We start from the raw sequence: 12,579 nt of genomic DNA, 5'->3' as shown, positions 1-12,579 counted from the left end.
TTGCCTCTCTTTTTAATCAAATTACTGTCGGCAATTTCCTTATTTATTACTCTTAATCGAATATATGTTCGAGTATGTACAAGGCATGCAATTACTTTTCTGGGAAAACTATTGCCAATTTTTGTACATACTATGTCTGTTAACTTATCAAATATATATTTTTCTTTATTAAAGAAATTGCCGTGGAATTGCACAAATTCAATATTCATAATTTCTGCTGCTCTTTGGAATTCTGGACTAGGATACATGCAGTTTCCTCGGGATACAAAGGAAAGCCAATCAGGCGGCATATGAAAAAATGTCTTAGTAGGGGAACCCAAAGTGCTGTACGAATTCCGAAAACGGTGTGCAACATAACCAGCAATGTACAATAAAGCATTTTGTTCTATTATTTCATTTGCTGTTATATTTGTTCAAAATTTTTTAATAATTGTAATTCTTGTAAAGTAGGTTCGTAACTACTTAAGTTTATTGCTAAAAATGAAATAATAAATAGAAAGTACCGACATGAACAAATAGAAAATTAGAAACATAATTTAACAATACAAAATGTTAATTGTATACTAAACCGAATAGAGATAAATATTCTATTTGTAGACAGACATATAATTTAACTGTCAGCTTACCCATCGGTTGTAGAAAATAGAAATAACAAATAAAGATAAATATTTCAATAAAGATAAATAAAAATAAATATTTCAATAAAATATTAATAAAGATAAATATTTCAATTTTTTTACCTTCACTGTTTTCTGCCTCTCTCTGTTCTATATCATTATCTTTTCCCATTAATATTTCTTCAATTTCATTTTCTATTTCCTCTTCTTCAGACATTTTCATAAGCATTTCTTCTTCTTCTTTTCCTTCATTGTCATCAAAGACTTCATCATTTACTGATATACCAAGTGAACATGATGGTTCATATACTTCATCATTACTCGTATCTTCCATACTACTAAAGAATTGTGGAACTGTTATCTCCCGCAGTATTTTCGTCTGGTGAAATAGAATATCCGGAATGTTTCCCTAGTATGTACCACTTTAATCGATTTTTTAATTCTACAGGTGACGGATGATCGTTTCCTCCACCCATCATTCTCAAATAGGAAAATAAATTTTCCAGTATGTCTTGATTTAATCGGTTCGTGAACAGATATTCCATTTGGAACGCCTCAGATGAATATTTTTCTTTAAGATATAGAAACATTTCGACTAGAGATTTGTTCGATATTAAAATTCCTTTTTGGAATTGTAGAATTGTTTAACTATACCGAATTGTAGTAATGTTAACCTTTCTCCAACTCGCATTTCTGCTATAAATTGATTCATGTTATCAATTATTTTATTCTGCTCTTCTAAATTTACTCCGTATGCATGCGAGCCATTATGACCATATTTCAGTTTGCTGTTGAAAATATCGAACCAATCATTGAATAATTTCAGCACATTAGCAGTTTCTTTCCAATAATTGCAAGCAAGTAATTTTTTCTCTCCGCACCACTGAATTGCTGACGCATTTTTATTTGAAAAGACTTGTGCTGCCATTCTAACGTTTTGCCTCTGTGTTCCTCGGACATCCAGGTGTGCTCTGCTTAACTTGTGAGCTATTTTCAAATCTCCAGCATTAATTGCCAGTAACTCCTCCAAACAGCTCTTGTTCAATAATTTTCCTTGCACTTTAAAACCAGAGTCAAATAAGTTGTTTCTGGCCAATTTTAACAAGTGAGGAACATCTGCATAAAAATATATTTTTAAACTGTTATCAGCTGGATGTGCAATATAATTTAATTTCTCGATGTCTTGTTTCACATTTCTTTTTCCGGAATGTGTTGAAATATTTATTCCAACGTTCAATTCGTTCCATAATTTTATATTTGTAGGTCCCATGTCGCACGTTACAGCTACAACTATATAATTTATTTCGTAAAGACTTTTTATCACTGTCAGCAAAGTATCTGCAGACATTGACTTATCAAAGTCATAGTATATCGGCTGTTTCCATTTATCGAATAGCCCTCGGACCATTACGAATTGGCATGTTTTATGTGGCCCATAAATTTTTTGTTCCTTGCGATCTAAGTCTACTTTATTTGATATATATAATTCATCAAATGTTAATACAATTAATCTTTGTTCTATACTAAAATTCTGTCCTTTTTCTTTCATTATTTTAAAGACATCTTTCAAAATTCCGGGTGGAATGTTGAAAGATGAACACCACTTATGTAGAGTTGTTAAACACGGTAGTGGAATTTTTTTTACGTCTCGTAAATATCGGTATGCCTTTGAACTTAGCGATCGTAACGCTATAGCAGATGTAATATCCTCTGGCGTCCATCGAATCCGAATATTTTCATTTTGCGACATTAATATTTTAATTTGTCCAACAGTAAATACTTTTCGCAAAACTTTATTAACCATTTCTTCCACCTGTTTCTGTTTATCAAATGCCATTTGATCATTGGTATTCGACTTTTGCACGAGATTTGTTTCTAATTCTTTAATATGTAAACTTAATTGTTGATTTTTTCCAATAAGTTCTTGTCGTTCCTCTAAAAGTTTATTTTTTTCTTCTTCTGCTTTTTTCAATAGCCTCAGTAATGTTTCTTTATTTTGATCTGTTTCGTGAACAATTATTTCATTTCTGCAAAAAAACACAATTGTATTTTAATATATCGATATATGTATATATGTAATGAGAGAGAGAGAGAGAGAAGAATGTAATGAGGACAAAAACATAAATTTGTGCATACGTTGTGCTCTCTTCTTCTGCAACATTTGATTCAAAAATATCTCCACTTTCGAATCTCTCCTTTGCATCTTTTTGCTGTTTTGTGTCTTTCGAACTGTTTGATACATCTTTACGTATCTTGATCAGTTGTTTTCCTTGTATGCATTTTAAAAGTTCAGTATTTGTCGACATACTTGTTCTTTCTCTGAAAAAGTTATTAATGCGACTATACCTGTTTTACAATATGTCTAATGTTCTTTTCATTTCCTCAGAAGTACATGTATGTACATATTTTACAAGCTATCCTATATTTTACTTTAAGATACTTAAGCATATAGGATTTACTTAGATATATATTCGGTCCTAAAACTATTTGCATATATTTTTCTCAATGAAGTAATAGTATTTCACATTGTCACAGTTGAAAGTCATTATTGTTATACATTACTATATAACTCAAATACTCAAATACGCATAGTGCCTCTCAATTACGACAACCTGAAATGCTGTAATTTCATTAAGAAAAATATACGTAAATCGTTCAGAGACAAGTGTATAATATTTAATTGTTAAAATATTAGGAAAAATACCTCTATACTTTAATGCATAAGGTAGTACACACACACACACACACACACACACACACACACACACAATAAATTTATATATTTATAAATAGGAATTACTACTTACGCTAATTTTATCTTTTTACTTGCTATTATATCTGTTTCATCTCTAGTTTTTCTTCGTCTTTGTTCCACGTTTAACATTAAAGTAGGTATAGAATTCTTTTTCAACCTACACATCTGTTTCTTTGTTATATTCGTTGAACATGGCTTTGTCCACTTCATTTCAAAACAATCCTCTTCAAAATGAAGATTGCATATTCTTGCTAAAATATTAACAGGTTAAAAACAAGTAATATTATACACATACGCACACATATACTTACCAGAATCAATTTTTATTTCTTTTTCATTTCTTCTACAGGCTTCAAGCCATTGCTGGCGTATAGTTAATTCTTTTGGGAAACGAAACAATTTTATATTTCTTGTGTACATACGTACAGTCTGTGCGACTTTTGCAATTGTGCACACAACACGCTGGCATGGTTTCTATATGTAGGAGAAAAAAATCATATCATATCATACTATTATATAAAACCCGACTGTTTGTCTGTCCGTCCGTCCGTCCGTCCGTCCGTCCGTCCGTCCGTCTGTCCGTCTGTCCGCGAACTACTCATTCGTTAGTGGACCGAATTTTTATCAAGGGTACATGAAATAGGGGTAGAATTTCCCGGGGAGTGCCATAAAGTGTATAGTTTATTGCTACCGATTTTCTGGAAACCGATTTTTTTAAATTTTTAAATTTTTTGGAAAATAATTGATTGAATCTCAAAGAATTATATATGAAGTAGGGGTAAAATTTCCCGAGGAGTGCTATAAAGTGTACTATTTTTTGTTACCGATCTTTTTGGAAACCGGTTCCAAATGACTGAATGTCAAAGAATTGTACATAAAGTAGGGGTTGAATTTCCCGGGGAGTGCTATAAAGTATATAATTTTTTGTTACCGATCTTTTTGGAAACTGGTATCAGAAGTTTGACGAATTTTTCGGGAAATAATTGATCGAATTTTAAAGATTTGTATATAAAACAGGGGTAGAATGTCCCGGGGAGTGCTATAAACTGCATAGTTTTTCGTTACCGATCTTTTTGGGAACCGGTATTTTTTTGGAAATTGGTTACGAAATTTTCCAGAGAGAGAGAGAAAGGGAGAGAGGAGGAAAGAGAGAGAAAGAAAGAGAGAAAAAAAAGAGAGAGAAGGAGAGGAAGAGGAAGAGGGAGAGAGGGAGAGAAGAAGAGGGAGAGAGAGAGAGGAAGAGAGATAGGGGAGTGCCATAAAGTGTATAGTTTATTGCTACCGATTCTCTGGAAACCGATTTTTTTAAATTTTTAAATTTTTTGGAAAATAATTGATTGAATCTCAAAGAATTATATATGAAGTAGGGGTAAAATTTCCCGAGGAGTGCTATAAAGTGTACTATTTTTTGTTACCGATTTTTTTGGAAACCGGTTCCAAATGACTGAATGTCAAAGAATTGTACATAAAGTAGGGGTTGAATTTCCCGGGGAGTGCTATAAAGTATATAATTTTTTGTTACCGATCTTTTTGGAAACTGGTATCAGAAGTTTGACGAATTTTTCGGGAAATAATTGATCGAATTTTAAAGATTTGTATATAAAACAGGGGTAGAATGTCCCGGGGAGTGCTATAAACTGCATAGTTTTTCGTTACCGATCTTTTTGGGAACCGGTATTTTTTTGGAAATTGGTTACGAAATTTTCCAGAGAGAGAGAGAGAGGGAGAGAGGAGGAAAGAGAGAGAAAGAAAGAGAGAAAAAAAAGAGAGAGAGGGAGAGGAAGAGGAAGAGGGAGAGAGGGAGAGAAGAAGAGGGAGAGAGAGAGAGGAAGAGAGAGAGAGAGACTATTTGCGTGTCTTATTACATATGTCCTCCGGGGCGAAGCCCGGGTAAAGCCCCGGACACACAAATCGACGGAAGACGTAAGACGTAAATCGTAAGGAAATCCACTAATCAGAGTCGACTATTCCCCTCTTCTTCCCTTTTAAAGAGGGGAATAGTCGACTCTGATTGGTGGATTTCCTTACGATTTACGTCTTACGTCTTCCGTCGATTTGTGTGTGAAGGCCTTAACCAGCTAGTATATCATACTATTATATAAAACCCGACTGTTTGTTTGTCCGTCCGTCTGTCCGCAAACTACTTATTCGTTAGTGGACCGAATTTTTATCAAGGGTACATGAAACGGGGTAGAATTTCCCGGGGAGTGCCATAAAGTGTATAGTTTATTGCTACCGATTTTCTGGAAACCGATTTTTTTAATTCTTTCAATTTTTCCTGAAATAATTGACCGAATCTCAAAGAATTACGTATGAAACAGGGGTGAAATTTTCCGGAGAGTGCTATAAAGTGTATAATTTTTTGTTACCGATCTTTTTGGAAGCCGGTAATAGAAATTTTTCAAATTTGTCGGGAATTAATTGACCGAATCTGAAAGAATTGTATATGAAGTAGGGGTAGAATTTTACGGCAAGCGCCATAATGTGTACAGTTTTTATTACCGATCTTTTTAGAAATCGGTTTTTTTAATTTTTCGGGACGTAATTGATTAAATCTCAAAGAATTATACATGAAGTAGGGAACTACAAGGAAATTCTACAGGGGTAGAATTTCCTTGAGAATGCTATAAAGTGTACTATTTTTTGTTACCGATTTTTTTGGAAACCGGTTCCGAATGATCATATCTCAAAGAATTGTACATACAAAGTAGGGGTAGAATTTCCCGGAGAGTGCTATAAAGTACATAATTTTTCGTTACCGATTTTTTTGGGAATCGGTATCAGAAGTTTCGAAATTTTCGGGAAATAATTGATCGAATTATAAAGAATTGTATATAAAACAGGGGTAGAATTTCCCGGGGAGTGCCATAAAATGTATAATTTTTTGTTACCGATCTTTTGGAAAACCGATATCAAAATTTTTTTTAATTTTTTGGGAAATAATTGACCGAATCTTAAAGAATTGTATATAAAACAGGGGTAAAATTTTTCGGGGAGTGTTATAGAGCGTATAGTTTTTCGTTACCGATCTTTTTGGGAACCGGTATCCGAAATTTTTCCAATTTTCAGGAAATAATTGACCGAATCTTAAAGAATTGTATATAAAACAGGGGTAGAATTTCCCGGGGAGTGCTATAAACTGTATAGTTTTTCGTTATCCATCTTTTTTGAAACCGGTATCCGAAGTTTTTCCAATTTTTCGGGAAATAATTGACCGAATCTTAAAGAATTGTATATAAAACAGGAGTAGAATTTCCCGGGGAGTGCCATAAAGTATATAATTTTTCGTTATCGATCTTTTTGGAAACCAGTATCAAAAATTTTTCAAATTTTTCTGGAAATAATTGACCGAGTAGAAAAAGATTGGTTACGACATGGTTAATCTATGAACACTCCTTATGTTTGTTCACAATAAGGATATTGAAACATAAATGAAGTCGTTTTAAGAAAAACGACTCCCGGGCGAAGCCCGGGTAATCAGCTAGTTACATATAATAGGTGCTTTCCATTTACATCAAAACTCAGATAAATCTCACTTGTGACGTCATAACTCAGTTAAATGCACGTTCCTTTTGATGCTGGCAAGTAAGATTCAACTGAGTTTTTGTGACGCTACAGCACACAATCGAAACCGTGTGCTTTAATGAGTCTAACAGACTCAAATTAAAAGTGAGGTTAATAACCTGTATTGTTATGAGATAGTTTTATCACCAAAATAAGCAGGTATGACGTCATTCATTCCGAGTAAGGATACTCACATAACTGAGTGAATCACTTCACTTGAGTGTAAATGGAAAGCACCTAATATATGCTATGCTATATATTGCATAATATATACTACCTTGATAACACAATCTGACAGCAATCTGATAGCAATCTGACAGCAATCTTTTAGTATTTGGATTTAAATATGGTCGATCGAGATCCGTACTACTGCGCATCCATGGAAATGAATACTTGTCTCATTACGTTATTGTTTAACTCACCACTAATTCCACGTATTTTTTACATTAATCTTTCACAAATCTTAATTAGAAATCCATTTTAATTATATGTAATTGTTTGCGTATTCAAATTTCGCGGGTGCATTGGACCCAAACGCGATTGGTCGAAGCGCGTACTACTGCGCATCCACGGGAATGATTCACCTGTCTTATTACACCATGGTGCGAGCCGCCATCCCGGCAACATCCAGCCCTGCGAGCCGTCGCAGGGTTGCCAGATTGGGCGATTTATCGCCATTTGGGCTATCTCGCCGCCGAAACGGCGACCGAAAAATCTAAGAAATCGCCTGTCGCCCAAATGGGCTATCTATACGGGGATTCTCTAACTCCTTAACGACAGTTTCTGTATCGTTGCGCAGCTTTTTTATTATATACAGGGTGTATCATTTTAAGTGATTCAGCTGAATATCTCTTAAAGTAAAAAAGATTGGAAAAATTGTTTCAGACAAAAGTTGTTTGGTTTCAAGGGGTACATAAGATGGTGTCATTAGTTTCACCTTAAATAGTTGCTTGAAGGTCACGTTAAGGTCACCTTCAATTTTTTAAATAGAACCACCTACTTTTTATTACATATTCTTGTAGCTTATCTCGAGGGCTTTCCAAAACACTATAAGAAAGTATTTTTTCATTAAGAACTTTTGGAATTATAAGGCTTGAAAGTTCTAGTATTTTGACATAAAATACAAAATCAAAATATCTTGTAAAACATTAACTTTGTGGTAATGTTACCTTAATACTTTTATGCACAGAATAATGAGACGAATCACGTGGTATAAAAAAAAGCATAGTTTCTTTAAGAAAAAATATGTAATTTGCAACACGCATCTGCATACTTTTTCTTAAAAGCAACTGTCTTTTTTTCATATCAATTGATTCGTCTCATTATTCTGTGCATAAAAGTATTAAGGTAACATTACCGCAAACTTAATGTTTTACAAGATATTTTGTATTTTATGTCAAAATACTAGAACTTTCAAGCCTTATAATTCCAAAAGTTCTTAATGAAAAAATATTTTCTTATAGTGTTTTGGAAAGCCCTCGAGATAAGCTACAAGAAGATGTAATAAAAAGTAGTGGTTCTATTTAAAAAATTTAAGGTGACCTTTACGTGACCTTCAAGCAACTATTTAAGGTGAAACTAATGACACCATCTTATGTATCCCTTGAAACCATACAACTTTGGTCTGGAACATTTTTTCCAATCTCTTTTACTTTAAGAGATATTCAGCTGAATCACTTAAAATGATACACCCTGTATAATACCTGCGCAACGATACCGAAACTGTCGTTAAGGGGATCCTAAAGTGAAGGCTGAACTTCCTCAACGTCGGTAATGTCAACATTTCTATGTCATGTTCCTGTTTTCTATGTCATATATCTATATCTGTCCTTGTTTAATGAAAGGCATCTGTCTTTGTTCGATTGCTGCGCCATCTCTTGCCACATGCAATACTGCTTATCCTGTCAACCTGAATGTGCTTTTGCACATATAAAAGTTATATACATTAATCTTTTTTTTCTAGGCTTTCAATCTTAGATCTAATTGCACGATATCGTTCTTAAATGTTGTCCCTAGGTCATGCCGGTCTAATTTTGTGGATATTTATTGTGGAATTTTTGTACAAAGCAAATATTGTCGTCACGTATACCAAAAATTAACAAAAATATTAATTTTTTCTCGTTTTCAATATAAATTCGATCACCATGACCTAGATTTTGATGCGTACTTTAATTCTAGACAAGAATTTTGCATTTCTATAAAGCCAATTAAAAGATTAGTGCTAAGAAAAAAAGCCGGTATTACAGACGGCTTTAGGATCCCCTTAAGAGTTAGAGAATCCTCGTACTGAAATCTTACTATAACGATTTTAGGCTCTTCCAATTTACAAGAATTTTTTTTCTAGTTTTCATAAATCTAGTTACAAGGCATGTCGTCTATTGCCAAGTTACCGATCTAGGTAACACGCTATTCATGCCAATGTAATACTCTTAAGCCCCTTGCACAATGCCAGGCAACAGGCAATAGGAACAGGAAATAACCAAAAAATCGTTAATTACAACCTAAAAAATTCAAATGCTATGATTGGTTGGCAATAGGCAATAGGCACAGAATTTCCAACGTGACGGAAACTCTGTGTCTATTGCCTGTGTCACTGTTTATTCTGCATTTATACATGATTTCTGATTTCTATTCCCTGTTCCTATTGCCTGTTGCCTGGCATTGTGCAAGGGGCTTTAAGGCCTTCACACATAAAATGCCGTAAGGACGTAAAACGTAAGCGTAAGAAAATCGATCAATCCCAATCAAGTATTTTCCCCTACTGGGGTTACGGTCAGCACAATACTTGATTGGGATTGGTCGATTTTCTTACGCTTACGTTTTACGTCCTTATGCGATTTTATGTGTGAAGGCCTTTAAGGCCTTCACACATAAAATGCCGTAAGGACGTAAAACGTAAGCGTAAGAAAATCCACCAATCAGAGTCGACTATTCCCCTCTTTAAGAGGGAAGAAGAGGGGAATAGTCGACTCTGATTAGTGGATTTCCTTACGATTTACGTCTTACGTCTTCCGTCGATTTGTGTGTCCGGGGCTTTAAGGTGGAAGCACATAAAATTGCAGGAACCATAGGGTGCTTTCCAGCAAGGAACACAGGCGACACTGCCGACACTGCGTGGCACAGTGTCAGACCACAGATTAATAGACAGATAGACAAAGGTCCGGGTTGAGACGAGACCAGCATTTCTCACTGGTTTCAGCGCCATACCGTGTAGCGGCCAATGCAGTAACTACGTTCTTGATAAAGCAGGTCATTTTCGGACGAAGTCGCTGTAACTCTTATAACTACAGTTTCGTTATCATTGAATCATTGTTATATTATCGCTGTGCAGATATAATATATATAATGCTATCTGTCTATTAATCTGTGACGTTACCATACCAGAGCTTGTGCGGAGGCTCTAACCGATACGTTTCTTGTGCGTTGATTCACGACATTCACGTTACGTTACGCTACGTGACCATACGAGAGTCTTGTGCGGTGGCTCTTAATTGGAATCGATTGGTGGTCGTTTGGTGGTTTTTGGTAGTCTAGTCCGATCGTTTGGTGGTTAGTCGTTTTCCTGTAAAATAAAAATGAAATTTCCGGTGTGAAGTTAGCCGGACAATTTTTATTTTTCAACCAATTTAACTTTTTTATAGCTCATTCGACGCGGAATCGTTTGGTGGTCACGAATATCATCGGTAAAACGTTTGGTGGTCAACCGTTTTCCCAGAAAATAAAAAAAATTGTATGCGCATAATGCTTGTGCCATTAGCCGGAAAAATTGTATTTATCATCCAAATTGACTTTGATAGGGCTCAATCGACGCGGAATCGTTTGGTGGTCACGAATATTGTCATTAAAACGTTTGGTGGTCAATCGTTTTCCTAAGAAATAGATAAAACCGTACTCTCACGCCATTGGTCGTATGACTTCGTGACGTTAGCTCGGTAATTTGTCGGATAAACATTATTTATCAATCAAATTGACTTTCATACGGCTCAATCGACGCGGAATCGTTTGGTGGTCACGAATATAATCAGTAAAACGTTTGGTGGTCAACCGTTTTCCCAGAAAAAAGGAAAAACCGTATGCTCACGCCGCATTGGTCGTATGACTCTGTGCTATTAGTCAGAAAAATTGTATTTGTCACCCAAATTGACTTTGATAGGGCTCAATCGACGCGGAATCGTTTGGTGGTCACGAATATTGTCATTAAAACGTTTGGTGGTCAATCGTTTTCCTAAGAAATAGATAAAACCGTACTCTCACGCCATTGGTCGCATGACTCCGTGACGTTAGCTCGGTAATTTAATGAATAAACATTATTTATCAATCAAATTAACTTTCATACGGCTCAATCGACGCGGAATCGTTTGATGGTCAAGAATATAATCAGTCAAACGTTTGGTGGTCAACCGTTTTCCCAGAAAAAAGGAAAAACCGTATGCTCACGCCATTGGTCGAATGACTCTGTGCTATTAGTCAGAAAAATTGTATTTGTCACCCAAATTGACTTTGATAGGGCTGAATCGACACGGAATCGTTTGGTGGTCACGAATATAATCAGTAAAACGTTTGGTGGTCAATCGTTTTCCTAAGAAATAGAAAAAACCGTACTCTTACGCCATTGGTCGCATGACTCCGTGACGTTAGCTCGGTAATTTGATGGATAAACATTATTTATCAATCAAATTGACTTTCATACAACTCGTTCGACGCGGAATCGTTTGGTGGTCATGAATAATAAATACAATAAATACAATATAATAAATACAATAATAAATATAATAAATACAATTGTTCCGACTAGTGGCACAGAGGTGATATGTCCGGCATTATGCGCATACGTTTTTTTCTATTTTCTGGGAAAACGGTTGACCACCAAACGTTTTACTGATTATATTCGTGACCACCAAACGATTCCGCGTCGATTAAGCCCTATCAAAGTCAATTTGGGTGATAAATACAATTTTTCCGGCTAATGGCACAGTAGTGATATGTCCAGCATTATGCGCATACGATTTTTTTTATTTTCTGGGAAAACGGTTGACCACCAAACGTTTTACTGATGATATTCGTGACCACCAAACGATTCCGCGTCGAATGAGCTATAAAAAAGTTAAATTGGTTGAAAAATAAAAATTGTCCGGCTAACTTCACACCGGAAATTTCATTTTTATTTTACAGGAAAACGACTAACCACCAAACGATCGGACTAGACTACCAAAGACCACCAAACGACCACCAATCACCGGAAATAAGTTGGCGCTGCAAGTTCATATTTTTTAATGAACTATAGCTCAAACGATTGCTCCCTAATTGCTCCCTCAGAATCGACAATTGCTCCCCTTTTAAAATTATTGTTTTTTGAGATATTTAATAAAAACGAAAAATTTCTAATTTTTATTGAAAAACATATTTATAATAACTCTATGCAACTTTATACGGCATAGAACGATTGCTCCTTCATTGCTCCTTATTGCTCCATCATAATTTTAATGATTTATTGCATTTTTATTGAAAAAATAACAAATTAATCATTTCACAAGTAACGCCGCCGCCGCCACTATCGGCCGCCTATTGTAACTATGGCTTGGCAGCCATTGGCGGAAATATTTAAACGTAATATAATAGCTCTATTGTTCATAACTATATCTC

At 35.0% G+C, this 12,579-nt stretch overlaps 1 protein-coding gene across 1 annotated transcript in view; it reads left to right on the top strand.

The window, feature by feature from the left end:
- Positions 1–12,170, top strand: part of LOC139813077 (uncharacterized) — a 60,878-nt gene extending 48,708 nt beyond the window's left edge. Inside the window, exon 5 of the mRNA XM_071778353.1 lies at positions 12,109–12,170. The gene's annotated coding sequence lies outside the window, so the exon portion shown is untranslated. The remainder of the gene's footprint in view (positions 1–12,108) is intronic.
- Positions 12,171–12,579: the final 409 nt, after the last annotated feature.

Source organism: Temnothorax longispinosus, chromosome 1 (assembly GCF_030848805.1).
Source record: "Temnothorax longispinosus isolate EJ_2023e chromosome 1, Tlon_JGU_v1, whole genome shotgun sequence".
NCBI lineage: Eukaryota > Metazoa > Arthropoda > Insecta > Hymenoptera > Formicidae > Temnothorax > Temnothorax longispinosus.
The sequence above is the reverse complement of the archived record's forward strand: the minus strand, read 5'-3'. Positions and strand labels throughout refer to the sequence as shown.